This window comes from Medicago sativa, chromosome 1 (genome assembly GCF_051527215.1).
Source record: "Medicago sativa cultivar Bolivia chromosome 1, Bolivia_mono, whole genome shotgun sequence".
Taxonomy (NCBI): Eukaryota; Viridiplantae; Streptophyta; class Magnoliopsida; order Fabales; family Fabaceae; genus Medicago; species Medicago sativa.
Window position 1 is genome coordinate 90,168,880 of NC_140749.1, and position 14,226 is coordinate 90,183,105.

Sequence of the window (14,226 nt, forward strand, 5' to 3'; positions counted from 1 at the left end):
TGACAAGCTTTATTATCTTCAATAAAAAAACACTTAAAATAACAAAGTTGGATTTTAGTAAAAATAAAAAGATAAATGTTTTGTCTCCGTGAACATACTTATGCATTATTATATGTAGGGGCTGAGGTTCCAACCCCAGACACCCCACTTATTCACCACCTTAAAAAATGTGAATTCTAACAACTATGCTACTTGACCAAGAAAAAAGAGAGAAAAGATGTTTTGACAACTCTATTTCATATTTATATTATGTTCTTATTTTCCCACTTCATTTTTTACTTTCTATTGTTTTTTATCAATAAAAAAACAGAAAAAATAAGTTATTACAAAAACTGTCTCAAATGATTGTTCAGCTATGAAGCCCGGATACGTAGTGCGATACGGGTACGATACGATACGGGTACGCGAATACGCGAAATTTTTAAAATTTAGGATACGATACGGCTAAAAAAACATTGATTACTCATACTATATAATCATAAAAGTTACAATTTACAAAAAAAAAAAAAAAAATACATATGATCAAAATAAAAAATGTAAAGTTTTTGTATAAATCATATTCTATTTTCATTCATATGTTAGGATATCAACAAATGTATCAATAAAAGAACTCAAAACAAAGTTTGTTTAATGTTGATTGCTTAAATCTCCCCTCTCTCGTTACTTTCATCCACCAAAATCATAATATTTAATTTGTTAATTGAAAAGTAATTATAGTGATTTGAATCTTAAATTTTCACAACACAGTCTCATTTTTATACACTTCATTTTTTTTGGATACGTCTGTGTGAAGTATCTTATAAGTATCTGTGTGTATCCGTCGAGTATCTTTTAAGTATCCGATAAAATATATATTTTAAATTAAAATAATTAATTCTGATACTTCTGTGATACGGTATCCGGAGTATCCGCGGAGTATCGGTATCCAATACGTATCCGACACGGGTACGACACCATTTTGGAGTATCCGGACTTCATAGTTGTTCAGATACTACTACTTAAATAAAAAATGCATTTGAAGTGAATACTAACTATATTGTCATTGACAACATCCTCGAGTGTCTCTCTCTACGTACAATCCAAAGTTTTTTTTACATAAAAAATGTTTAGGTGAGTTTAATTTCAAAAGTTGGTAAAGATCAATGCAATCCATAAGATTATAAGGCTTTGTTTGGGAGTTTGGAGGGGAGGGGAAAAGAAGGCTTTAAGGGGTGGAAAATTTGAGTGGAAAAGGAGAAATCGTTCAAATTTTTTAAAAGAATAGTTTTTTAGAGAGTGATAAATTAATACATATAATTACTATATTTTTTATTTTAAAAATGTTATAATGACATAGATTAAATTTGGAGAATTCATATGAACCCTCCAAAATCCCCAAAACTCTCCTCAATTTTTTAGTTACCCAAATGAAGAGGATTTTGTATTATGAAGAAAAGACAACCCTCTAAAGCCGTCTCCTTCCATTTCCTTTTCTTTCTTCCACTTACTCATTTTTTTTTCCCAAGTTTTTCTCTTCTTTCTCCTCCAAACTCGCAAACAAAGCTTAAAAGTATTTAGAAATTTATTTATAGATTAACTTATAGATAAGTTAATTCTTATCAAATGAAACAACAGCCTTTGTCGACACCCAGAGTCTATTTTAGACTTTTACAATCATCTTTGGAATAGTTACACAGCAATACTATTTGATTAATAAAATTTAAATGTTTCCGTATTTAAGGAAAAGTGTTTTTGAATTAAGTGGCTAGATCGATGATCTTTTTTGAGATAGAAAAATGGAAATAGTGACGACTATCACAATCAGGTAACTAATCATACCCAACCTAAACACTTTCGGCCATTTTGCATAAACGTATCTTATTTTAACTCTTTCGCATTTTGAGAACTGTAACCTTTTTGGTCAAAAGAAAATAAATATTTTATCTTTTCTTTCCCCCTCATTCCACTATTTGAGCTAAAATGATTGATAAAATGGGCTGTGAAACAAAGTTAAAAATTATATTGAAGCAAACTACTAGCAATTATAAAAGAATATACTAGTAGAATTAAATACTACTCACACCATTTACCTGGTTAAAAGAAAAAGAAAAACTTCAAATTGACAAATAGAATCAAATATATTTTTTGACAAAAAATAGAATCAAATATTATTGGTTAATTTGCCCGATAGATTTAAACGAATATTTTATGGCACAGCTGAATTTTGAAGATCACAATGCAAATTGGTCTTTGATGTTTTGCTAAAAGTAGTGGTAGGAAATAGAAAGAAGTATCCAGAGCACTTTTAATGGTTGGATATCATTGGTCTTATCTTGGTTAACACCTTAAATAAATAAATAAAAAGTGGTTTTCTACTTCATTTTCCTGTTTCTTTAAAATAATGTCTGTCTGTGTCATCTCACAAATAAAAATCAAAAAATAATAATATAGGCTTTGGACCATTAAAGCACGGATCAGTTATACTTAATTATTTTCTATATTGAACTACATCACGTCTAATTAATTGGAAAGCAAGTAGTTTTTTTTTTTTTTTGAAGTATGGAAAGCAAGTAGTTTGTTACTTTGACATGAACATTTTGGATGATTAATGATGATTGATGAACTATTACGTACTCATATTGTTAAAAAATTTATACAAACACTTCTTAATACTTAGAGTAAATTACATTCGTTATTTTTACCCAATAGAGTCATACTTTACTCAACAACCACTTCTTAATACCTAGAGTAAATTACATTCCCCTCCCTTGAAAGATACTTGAATTACACTTTCATTTCCTTAGGGATGGGAATAGGTCAGGTCAGGCCAGACTTTAATAGGCCTCAATCTGGCCTACGGAATTTTTTGCAAGTCTAAGCCTGGCCTATGTCATTTCATAGACCTTTTTTTTTTTTGGCCTGGCCTGACCTATTTAAAAGCTTGGTCTGGCCTTGAAGCCTATTTACAGGTCTACTTCATAATAAAGTCATTAAATATTTAATTTTGTCTATTTCTAAATAGGCCAAATTGGCCTTAAAACCTATTTCATCGTAAGGTTTGTCTATTGTTATAAGGCCTTAAAAGTCTATTTCACTATAAGGCCTCAAAGCCTATTTAAAAATTCCATTATTTGAGTTTTAAGGCAAATTTGATTTTCATTCTAATATAAATTATATTTTAATATAAATAAAAAATAAATTTTAATAATATGCATAAATAGGCCGGCCTACCAGGCTTCATAGGCTTTTTTTGATAGCCTAAGCCTGACCTATTTACTTAAATAAACCTTTTCAAAAGCCTAAGCCTAGTATTTTTCATAAACAGGCCCGGCCAGGCCGTAGGCCCCTGTAGGCCGGCCTGGTCTATTCCCAACCCTACCTCTCCTTTTATGTTAAAATATACACTCCCCTCCCTTGAAAAATTAAATTCATACTCCCCTCCCCTATAAGATGCTTGAATTACAACTCCACTCTTGATAAATAAATAAATATACACTACAATTTAATGTTTTAAGATAAATAAATATTTTTATAATATATACTAATTTTGAACCATCATTTAAGTAAAATAAATTAACTTATTTATAATTTGAGTGTCAATGATAATTAAATTTAAATATTTTGCTATTAATTTTATAATTTATAGTATAAAATTAACTTTTAAGCAACCATACTTTATTGTCTTTAGTAATTTTTCACATATTTTAATTTTATTTTGGGTTGTTTCATATTTTATAATAGAGTTTAAAACTATATGTTAGTAAAATTGTGAATAAAAAGTAGCGAAAAATATGCATTCAAATTTTAATTATATTAAAATAGACTCGCAATACTATTTTTCTTGAAGTGTGTTCGATTATTATTTTTTTTGCTAGATTATTAGAAATAAAAAAATTATTTAGGGTCTTTAAAAAAAATTATTTAGGAAGTAAAGTGTAGATTTTGACATAAAAGAGGAAGATAACGTAATTCAAGCTTCTCTTAGGGGAAGGAGAGTGAAGATTACACTAATATGTTTTAAATAAGAGAGAATGAGAATGTATATTTTAACATAAGAAAAAAGGTGAGTGTAATTCAAATATCTTTAAGGGTTTGTTTGGAATATCAAAGAAAATGAAAGGAAAGATTGTTGAATGAATGAAAGTGAGTAGAAAGTGAATGGAAGTGAGATGATTATTTAGTTGTTTGCTATGAGTGAAAGTGTAAGGAAAGAAAGATTTATATATATATAAGTAATTTAAAATTATGTTTTTATTGATAATATAAAACCATACCACTTTTTTTTATTTCGATAGAACACACCGTTAGAATTTACTTTTAATATTATATTATAATTTTTATTTTATTTAATATATTTTAACATCACATTCAAAAGGATTTATAGTTTTTTTATTCATGTTACTATTAAGATGACATTTGCATAGCAGAGAACGAAGTGCACCAACATCCGAGAAAAGAAATAAAAAACGAGTAAATTGCACTCCCCTCCCTCAAAGATGCTTGAATTACACTCCCCTCCCTTCTTATGTTAAAATATACACTCCCCTCCCCTCTTATTTAAAATATATTATAAAATATTTCACTCCCCTCCCCTAAGAGAAGCTTGAATTACATTCCCCCCCCCCCCCTCTTATGTTTAAACCTACACTTTACTCCCTCAATTTTTTTTTATTTATAATAATCTAACAAAAAAATTAATAATCTAACACACTTAAAAAAAAAATAGTATTGCGGGTCTATTTTAATATAATCAAAATTTGAATACATATTTTCCCTATTTTTATTCACAATTGCATTAACATTTAGTTTTAAACCCTATTATAAAATAAGAAATAACCTAAAATAAAATTAAAATATCTGAAAAATTACTAAAGACAATAAAGTATGGTTATTTAAGGTAAATTTTATACTCTAAATTATAAAATTAATAGAAAAATATTTAAATTTAATTATCATTGACATTTGAATTATAAAGAAATGAATTTATTTTTCTTAATGGTTGCTCAAATTTTTTATATATCAAAAAAATAATTATTTAAATTAAAATAGATTAAAGTGTATTGCATGTTTAATTATTAAGGGAAGGGGATGTGATTCAAGCATCTTATAGGGGAGGGGGTATAAATTTATCTTTTCAAGGGGAGGGTAGTGTATATTTTAACATAAGAGGGGAGGGGAGTGTAATTCAATCATCTTTGAGGGGAGGGGAGTGTAATTTACTCTAAAAAAAATTAGCTTAAATTCTTTTGATTAGATTGAACAATAGAGTGATGGCTTTTTATGTAATTTTGTTCAAAACAGTGTCTTCCATAGACTTTCCATGCACAATAGAGCGGAAACATTTTTTTGTGCGGGACCCGGCTATCAGCATCCTTTCTTCCTTTTTAAGGTGGATTCAAACAATGGAAAGAATCCCAATCCTTTCTCTTTCTATTCTTCCTCAATCTTTCCTTTCCCTTTCACAAAAAACAAACAAGCCCTAAAGGAAGGGGAGTTTACTTTACTTTTAACACTTGTGATGAAACTTATAACTGACACTTAACCCAAGAATGTGATCAACTTGGAATTATTTAGATTACATATATGCTTCTGATTAAACCATGATAAGACACATGTAACATCGACTTACAAATGATAAGAATATTCTACAACATGATTTTGACTTTGATATAAGCAATTAAGCAACGCAACCGGGCAAAGATGGTGGATTGGGGTTGTTCACGTGCAGTCACTGCCTTAGGCATGTGACACAGACATGCTTTTGGTGTTTGTGTGTCCAATTTTGCAGTTCCTCATAATACCACGTACGATGTGTGGGCTCTTAATTCACACCTCACGCACATGATCGTGACCCTCAACTCCCCAAACCTAATGATATATATCAATGTCATTGTCTTAGTCTTATTTTGATTATGTTCCAATTTCAAACCGTTGCATTAACCCAAATAATTAGGCAATGTGACAACGAAATTGGGATGGAAATAGAATCCATTAATTGTCGATTAATGGGAGGGGAATATTGACTAAGGTGTCAGATACAAAACCTTTGAGGGAAAGTTGTTGATGTCGTTTCAAATTTTGGGTGTGTCCTTTGGAAGTGTTTGAATGGCACAAAGTCATTAACAAGTCCTACCTGTTTTTGGTTTTGGGTGAGTGTGTGACCACTCATGACTTATAGGCCAGTTTGTATATGTGGTTTGTTACGGAAATAATAATATCCAGGTTGGTAGTATGACTCAATTATGGTACAACACACTGTTGCTAACATTCATGTGAATATGACCTATAAAGCATCTTAATTAATTTTTAGGGGGTATTTTTTTATTGGTGAACAAAATAAATAAATAAACAAAAGTTGGGATTTACAATGTATGGTCGCTTGTCAAAGCTCTGTGTTTGTTTCATGTGTAAGATTTTTAACAATGTTGTGGTTTAATTCATTTCTTGGTCAAAGCCTTGTGTTTGTTTCATACTGACTAAAGGTCACTTAACTTAATCATCAAAGACATATCTTCTTTGTTTTATATGGTGTCATTGTGCATTGTTTTTATTTAGTTTGGCAACTGCTTGTTTGACTTATTAGAATCAGTCAATTTTAATCACTAAAGGCTAAAGCGTGTGAGTTATATTGGTTCTATCCAAGTTCACACAGTTTTGCACTCTAGGTCGCAACATTTTTTTTCATGTCGATAGAGTGATATATATCCACTAAAAATTAAAATGTTGAATCTTCCAATTATGTTTTTTTTTTTCTATCTACAATACTTTAGCTTAAAAATTTGTTTAAAAAACCCGCTCAGTTCAATTTGTATAAACGTGAGGTCATTGAGGTGGATGTCTAGGGACTAGGGTTAGAATGAAATATATCTTGTGAGATGGTGATGAAGTAAGATTTGTATAGTCTTAAGGATTTACGATTGGGTTTGGGTCTTAACCTGACTAAGGTGTTGGGACCCAAATTTATATGTTATACAATTGTTTTGGAGGACCAATGTAGACAATCTTAAAAATTTGGGGTTTAACACAACCCTACAAAACTAACTTTTGAGGTGAGGATTGTTCCCACATATAAATACATGTTCAAGCCATTCTTAAAAATTTGGGGTTTAACACAACCCTACAAAACTAACTTTTGAGGTGAGGATTGTTCCCACATATAAATACATGTTCAAGCCATATTTTGTTTGATGTGAGACTCTTAACAAATCATGATTTTCTCTATACCAGTTCCGGATCCGATCTTTTAAAATGTCTTTAGGGCGAGTCCATGTGATGGTCTACCTATGAGCTAGTGACTTAGGGTGATCATGTTCGGTAATGGGTTGAGCCTTGATCCAATCTAAAGTACAAAGATATTTAAAATTTCAATTTATCGTATCTTTAAAATCTCTACTTTAAAAATACAGATTCGCTTTGCTTCAAAAGAAAAAAGAAATGAAGATGTCTTGAGTCATTAAAAATTAGCTCAATTGATGAGTTGTTGACTCATTTGCAAAATTGTGAGTTCAACTCTTATTGTTGATGTTAGGATCTCTTCAATGAATAATTTATAAATATCTCAACCGTAAATGTTTTGTAGGAGCCTCTTAATCATGGTGAGCCTTTGCAGCTCAACTCATTTAACTGTTTTTTTTTTACGGAATCACTTAAACTTTTCTTAAAAAAAGATGAAGTCGTTTTGAGTCAAAAGAATATGAATTTAAAAAGGAAAATGATAACAAGTGCCCTAAGGGCATTGTTTAAGCATCTAAAAGTAGCAATTTTTGCATTGGAAATTGTACGGTTATGACTCTAAAAAGTGTTTGACTTGTATTTTCAAGACATTGTTTCTTTTTTTGGGTTCCTTAAACAATGCCTTTAGGACACTTGTTAGCAAGACCCATTTAAAAATAACACAAACAAAATTAATTAATAATTTGCACTGGGAGATTCCACCCATGTGTTGGGATTAATTAATAGCCCTTGTCACGGAACAATCAGGAAACGGCACGGAGATAGGAGTTGGTATCTCTCACTTTCTTAGCTTTTTTGCATTGCATCATGTGCCACTACTTTATGCATAGTTCAGGGAACATCACAAAAACAAACAACTCAAATAAATATCTATGTCTTTGCAATGTGCATTGCGAAATAAGGGGATATAAATGCGTCACACACTTTCTTCCTATTACCAACTTCCATAACACCGTTTGCTTCACGTAATTACCACTCAATTTCTCAATCCGGTGTGCCCATTTTCCAAATCTATATTGGACATAGCAATTCACATTTTCCTATTTTGTAACCATTTGGCTAAATGAATTTCGGTCCACTCTAATACATAAAATACTCACTCCTATATCATATCATATACGTCTTCGGAACACATGCAACGATGCTTTTAGCTAGGGTCTCTCGGATTGACATTAGTAAACCAACTAATGAGATACTACTTTTTATTTTTGACAAGATAATGAGATAAACAAAACAATGTTTGATATCAAAGCCATTCATGCCAATTAAGAGAAAGGGTCATGTTAACTAGTACCCTAAGGGCACAAGTTAAGAAACTAAAAATGGAATTAAAAAGTAACTTTTGCATTGAAAAGACAAAATTTCAAACTTTTAATATATTGAATGCACAATTTCCAAGAAAAAATTTCTATGTTTAGTTCCTAAACTTGTGCCCTTGGGGCACAAGTTAACATTTCCCAAAAAGAAAATGCATATCGTTCCCGAAAGATAATTGACATGATTAGCGTAAAAAAAAATTGATGGCTTCATAGTGTGTTTGTACAATTCACCACCACCAAAAAGAAAAAGTGTATTTGTACAATTGACTGAAACTAAGATTTTCTTTTTTCACGATATAAAAAAGCATTTTTTTAATATAAAAAGGCATGTTGTTCTTGTCTTTATAAGAAAAATAAAATAATATAAAAATATATTTTTATGTCATTTTACATTTATCAGCTAGTTAAACCATTAATTTTATCAAACATTTTAATTAATTTATCAGATATAAGCTATCAGTCACGAGTCGTCCGCTATAAGTTTATCAGCCATCCGTTGTTTTTACCGAATATAGCTTTAACGAGTCAATTTTTTTTTGGAATTCGTGCATTAAATTTAATATTTTAATTTTTAATTAATTGAATGCATAAGTATTGAATGAATAATTTTAATTTTTAGTTGTTTAACACGTACTTTAGGACAAAGTTAGCATAACGCTATTATGTTTTTGTGTGTATAATTTTATTATAACAATTAACGTAGGATTTATCTCAAGACTTCGCTCTTTGACTCGACTAGTTTAGAGACCCGGCGTTGCCCGGGTTAGATATTAAATAGTAAGTTTCATAAGTTTGTGTGCACGAATACACATGTAAGTATATTAGATTGAATTTATTTAAATTTACAATTATAATAATATCTTAAAAATATATATATGATGAGATGAATGTCCGGTGCAAGAATAAAAAGTGGAACAAAATCATAATGAATTAGTCTAAGTGGTAAGAGTTTTGGGTCCTTTTAAACATGTGGTCATGGGTTTGTTTCGTGGCCCATGCGTATGAGAGAAAAAAATCGATTGAAAGGGAATAAAATTGGTGTTTGGCAAACCTGAAAAAGGAAAAATGTTAGATGAAAAGAAGGTTTGGGATTTCTGCTTGTGCTCAAAATATGTAAATATGTGATTAACAAAAATTTATTTATTTATAATAACATTTCCATTAGAATATGCTGCTAAAAGATAACATAATAACTAATCGAACCTTTTTTTTATCAAAAATAAAAACTAATCGAACCCTTTTTCTCCTCAAACATAAAAACTAATTGAATGATACAGTGCTAAAAGATTAGTAATAACTAATTGAAGTTTCTTTTCCTAAAAACAAATAAACAAATTGAAGTCTTTTAATCATAAAATAAGATCATACATGTAAACTTTGTTGAAAGTATTATGTGTAGTTTGTTGAGATATTTCTGATACATAAAATATTAGAAATTCAAAAAAAAAAATTAAAGAGAATATTGAGTGGATAAGATCAAAATGTTGTTGAGATATTTATGTTAAATAAAATATTGGTTTTTTAAAAATAGAAAAAATAATAGAAATATTGAGAATGAATGTGGAAGTGACACGTGGCATAAAAAACCTCACTTTATATATATACTATTGATTGATTGATTGATTATTTATTGATTGATTGATGTGTAGTTTGTTGAGATATTTCTGCTACATAAAATATTAGAAATTCAATACAAATTAAAAAAAAAAATACTAAGTGCATAAGTTCAAAAGTTTGTTGAGATATTTATGTTAAATACAATATTGGTTTTTAAAAATAGAAAAAATAATAAAAATATTGAGAATGAATGTGGAAGTGGCACGTGGCATAAAAAGTCTTACTTTATATATATATTATTGATTGATTGATTGATGTGTAGTTTGTTGAGATATTTCTCCTACATAAAATATTAGAAATTCAATAAAAATTTAAAGAAAATATTGAGTGCATAAGATCAAAAGTTTGTTGAGATATTTATGTTAAATAAAATATTGGTTTTTAATAATAGAAAAAATAATAAAAAAATTGAGAATGAATGTGGAAGTGACACGTGACATAAAAAACTTTACTTTATATATATACTATTGATTGATTGATTGATGTGTAGTTTGTTGAGATATTCCTGCTACATACTCCCTCCGTCCCGGTATAATTGACCTACTTTGGTTTTTCACACATATTAAGAAAAGTGTATAAATGAAGGGAAAAGTGGAATATATTGTATTGGGAATGATAAAAGTAGTATTATATAGTGTTATATTGTATTGGGAATGATGAAAGTTGTATTGAAAATTGAAATGAGTCAGTTATTTTGGGACACTTTTTTTTAGAAAATGGGTCACTTATTCCGGGACGGAGGGAGTAAAATATTAGAACTTCAATAAATATAAAAATAAATAGTGAGTGCATAAGATCAAAAGTTTGTTGAGATGTTTATGTTAAATAAAATATTATTTTTTTGACAAAAAATAAAATATTGGTTTTTAAAAATAGAAAAAATAATAAAAATATTGAGAATGAATGTGGAAGTGACACATGGCATAACAAACTTTACTTTATATATATACTATTGATTTAGAAATAAGGACCTGAAATAATAGTATAGGTGTTATCATAAAATGATAGTATAGGTGATTAATAATATTAAAACGCTACTGGTGAAATAATAATATTTTAGGACCTAAAATATTATTATTCAAATCAAAACGCTACTGATTAATAATATTGAAACGAAAAGGACCTGAAAAAATAGTATCTGTGATAATAGTGTAGCTGATTAATAATATTAAAACACTGCTGTTGAATCGAAAAGAGAAAAAAAAAATAGTATAGGTGTTAGTTCAAGGACGTGAAACAGAAACAATAGTATATGTGTTAGTTCAAGCACCTGAAACTCGTAGGTGTTTGTAATGGATGCCAACAACAATAGTTCAAGGACCTGGAAAAAAAATCAGTAAACTCACTCGTAGGTGTTAGTTCCCTTTATATTATATATAAAAATAAAAATCTAAGCAAAAGTAAAAGTAAAAGAAACAATAGCATAGGTGTTTGTCAAACCTGAAGAAAGAAAAAGCTTAGATCAAAAGAAGGTTTGAGTTTCAGTTTCTACTCAAAATATGTGATTACGTGATTAAAAAATTCTCCTTTATTTATAGTTAAAAAAAAACCGAAGCCTTTTTTTCCTCAATGAAAAAAAACTAATTGAATAATATGGTGCTAAAAGAGATAGTAACTAATTGAAACTTCTTTTCCTAAAAAAAAGAAATATTTAATGGATAGTATTGAAAATATTATATATAGTTTGTTGAGACATTTAATGGATAGTATTGAAAATATTATTAGGAATCAAATATAAAACTAAATAAAAATATTTCAGGTCTTGAAATATTATTATTAAAATTAAAACGCTACTGATTAATAATATTAAAATGAAAAGGACCTGAAAAAATAGTATAGGTGATTAATAATATTAAAACGTTACTGTTGAAACGAAAAGGAAAAAAAAATAGTATAGGTGTTAGTTCAAGGACCTGAAACAGAAACAATAGTATATGTGTTAGTTCAAAGACCTGAAACTCGTAGGTGTTTGTAATGGATGCCAGCAACAATAGTTCAAAGGACCTGAAAGAAGAAAAAAAACAATCGGTAAACTCACTCGTAGGTGTTAGTTCCCTCTCATATTATATATAAAAATAAAAATCTAAGCATAAGTAAAAGAAACAATAGTATAAGTGTTTGCCAAACCTGAAAAAAGAAAGAGCTTAGATCAAAAGAAGAGTTGAGTTTCAGTTTCTGCTCAAAATATGTGTTTACGTGATTAAAAAATTATCCTTTATTTATAGTTAAAAAAAAACAAACCGAAGCCTATTTTTCCTCAATAAAAAAACTAATAGAAACTTCTTTTCCTAAAAAAAAGAAAGAAAAAAATAAAGGAAGATTTAATTGATAGTATTGAAAGTATTATATATAGTTTGTTGAGATATTTTGGCTACACAAAACATTAGGAATTAAATATAAAATTAAATAAAATATTTAGTGGATAAGATCAAAAGTTTGCTGAGATTTTTATGTCAAATAAGATGTCAAATAAAATATAGAAAAAATATAAAAATATTGAGAATAAACGTGTGAGCGACACGTGGCATAAAAAACCTTACTTTATATATGTACTATTGATGGTCGGTGAAATCTTATTTATAAAAGGTCTTAAGTCTCTTAGACAACTTTTTGGAGCCAAAAATGTTGTTGCACTTTTCCTTCCTAATTTTTTGTTGTTTATTTATATTTTTATAAAATGACTGCGTATCTTATCTTATTTATAAATGTTCTTAAGTATCTTAGACAACTTTTTTGAGTGAAAAAAGTTGTTGCACATCTCCTTCCAATTTTTTGTTGTTTCTTTATATCTTTAGAAAATGATCGCGTACATCTTATCTTATCTTATTTATAAAAGTTCTTAAGTCTTTCAGCAACTTTTTGGAGCCAAAAATGTAAAAAAGTTGTTGCACTCTTTTTCCTAATTTTTTGCCGTCTCTCTTATTTTTTTTTAAAATGATCACGTATCTTATTTATAAAAGTTCTTAAGTATCTTAGACAACTTTTTTGAGTGAAAAAAGTTGTTGCACATCTCCTTCCTAATTTTTTGTCGTTTCTTAATATCTTTAGAAAATGATCGCATACATCTTATCTTATCTTATTTATAAATGTTCTTAAGTCTTTCAGCAACTTTTTGGAGCCAAAAATGTGGTTGCACATTTCCTTCCTAATTCTTTTTGTCGTTTCTCCAGTTTTTTAGAAAATGATCGCGTATCTTATATCTTATTTATAAAAGTTCTTAAGTATATTGGACAACTTTTTGGAGTGCAAAAAGTTGTTGCAAATTTCCTTCCTTATTTTTTTCGTTTCTTTAATATTTTTATAAGATGGTCGCATATCCTATTTATAAAAGTTCTTACGTCTCTTAGATAACCTTTTGGAGTCAAAAAAGTTGTTGCAAATTTCCTTCCTTATTTTTTGCAGTTTCTTAATAGTTTTAGGAAATGGTTGCATATCTGATTTATAAAACTTCTTAAGTCTCTTAGAAACTCTTCGTAGCCAAAAAAGTTGTTGCAAATTTTCTTCCAACGTTTTTGTTATTTTTTTATTTTTTAGAATATGATCGCGTATCTTATGTTATTTATAAAAGTTATTAAGTCTCTTAGATAACTTTTGGAGCCAAAAAAGTTGTTGCAAATTTTCTTCCTGATTTTTGGATCTATTATATTATAATAGGGTCAACAATAGATTTTAAATAATTCACACTACCAAAAAAAAAGATTTTAAATAATTCTTATCAACAATCTCTCTGTTGTGATAAGCCATAGAAGCGTTGAGGGAGGAATTGAATGCTTTATCGGAGACTTGGATAGATGACTTAGAAACATATGGCTTTCGAATGAGTAGAAGCATATCAGAGTATATGTAATGTAATTTCAACAAAATGGAAAATAGTTCAACCTTAGAGGTGAAAGTTGGAGATCATATCATACAAGTTATACAGTTTACATATCTTGGGCTCATAGTACAAAATGAAGCAGAAATAAAAGCAGATGTAAATCATTGTTTTCAAGTTGGATGTTTGAAATGAAAAAGAGCTTTAGTTGTTTTATGTGATACCAATGAAAAAATATCAAACAATTGTCACACCAGGGATGTT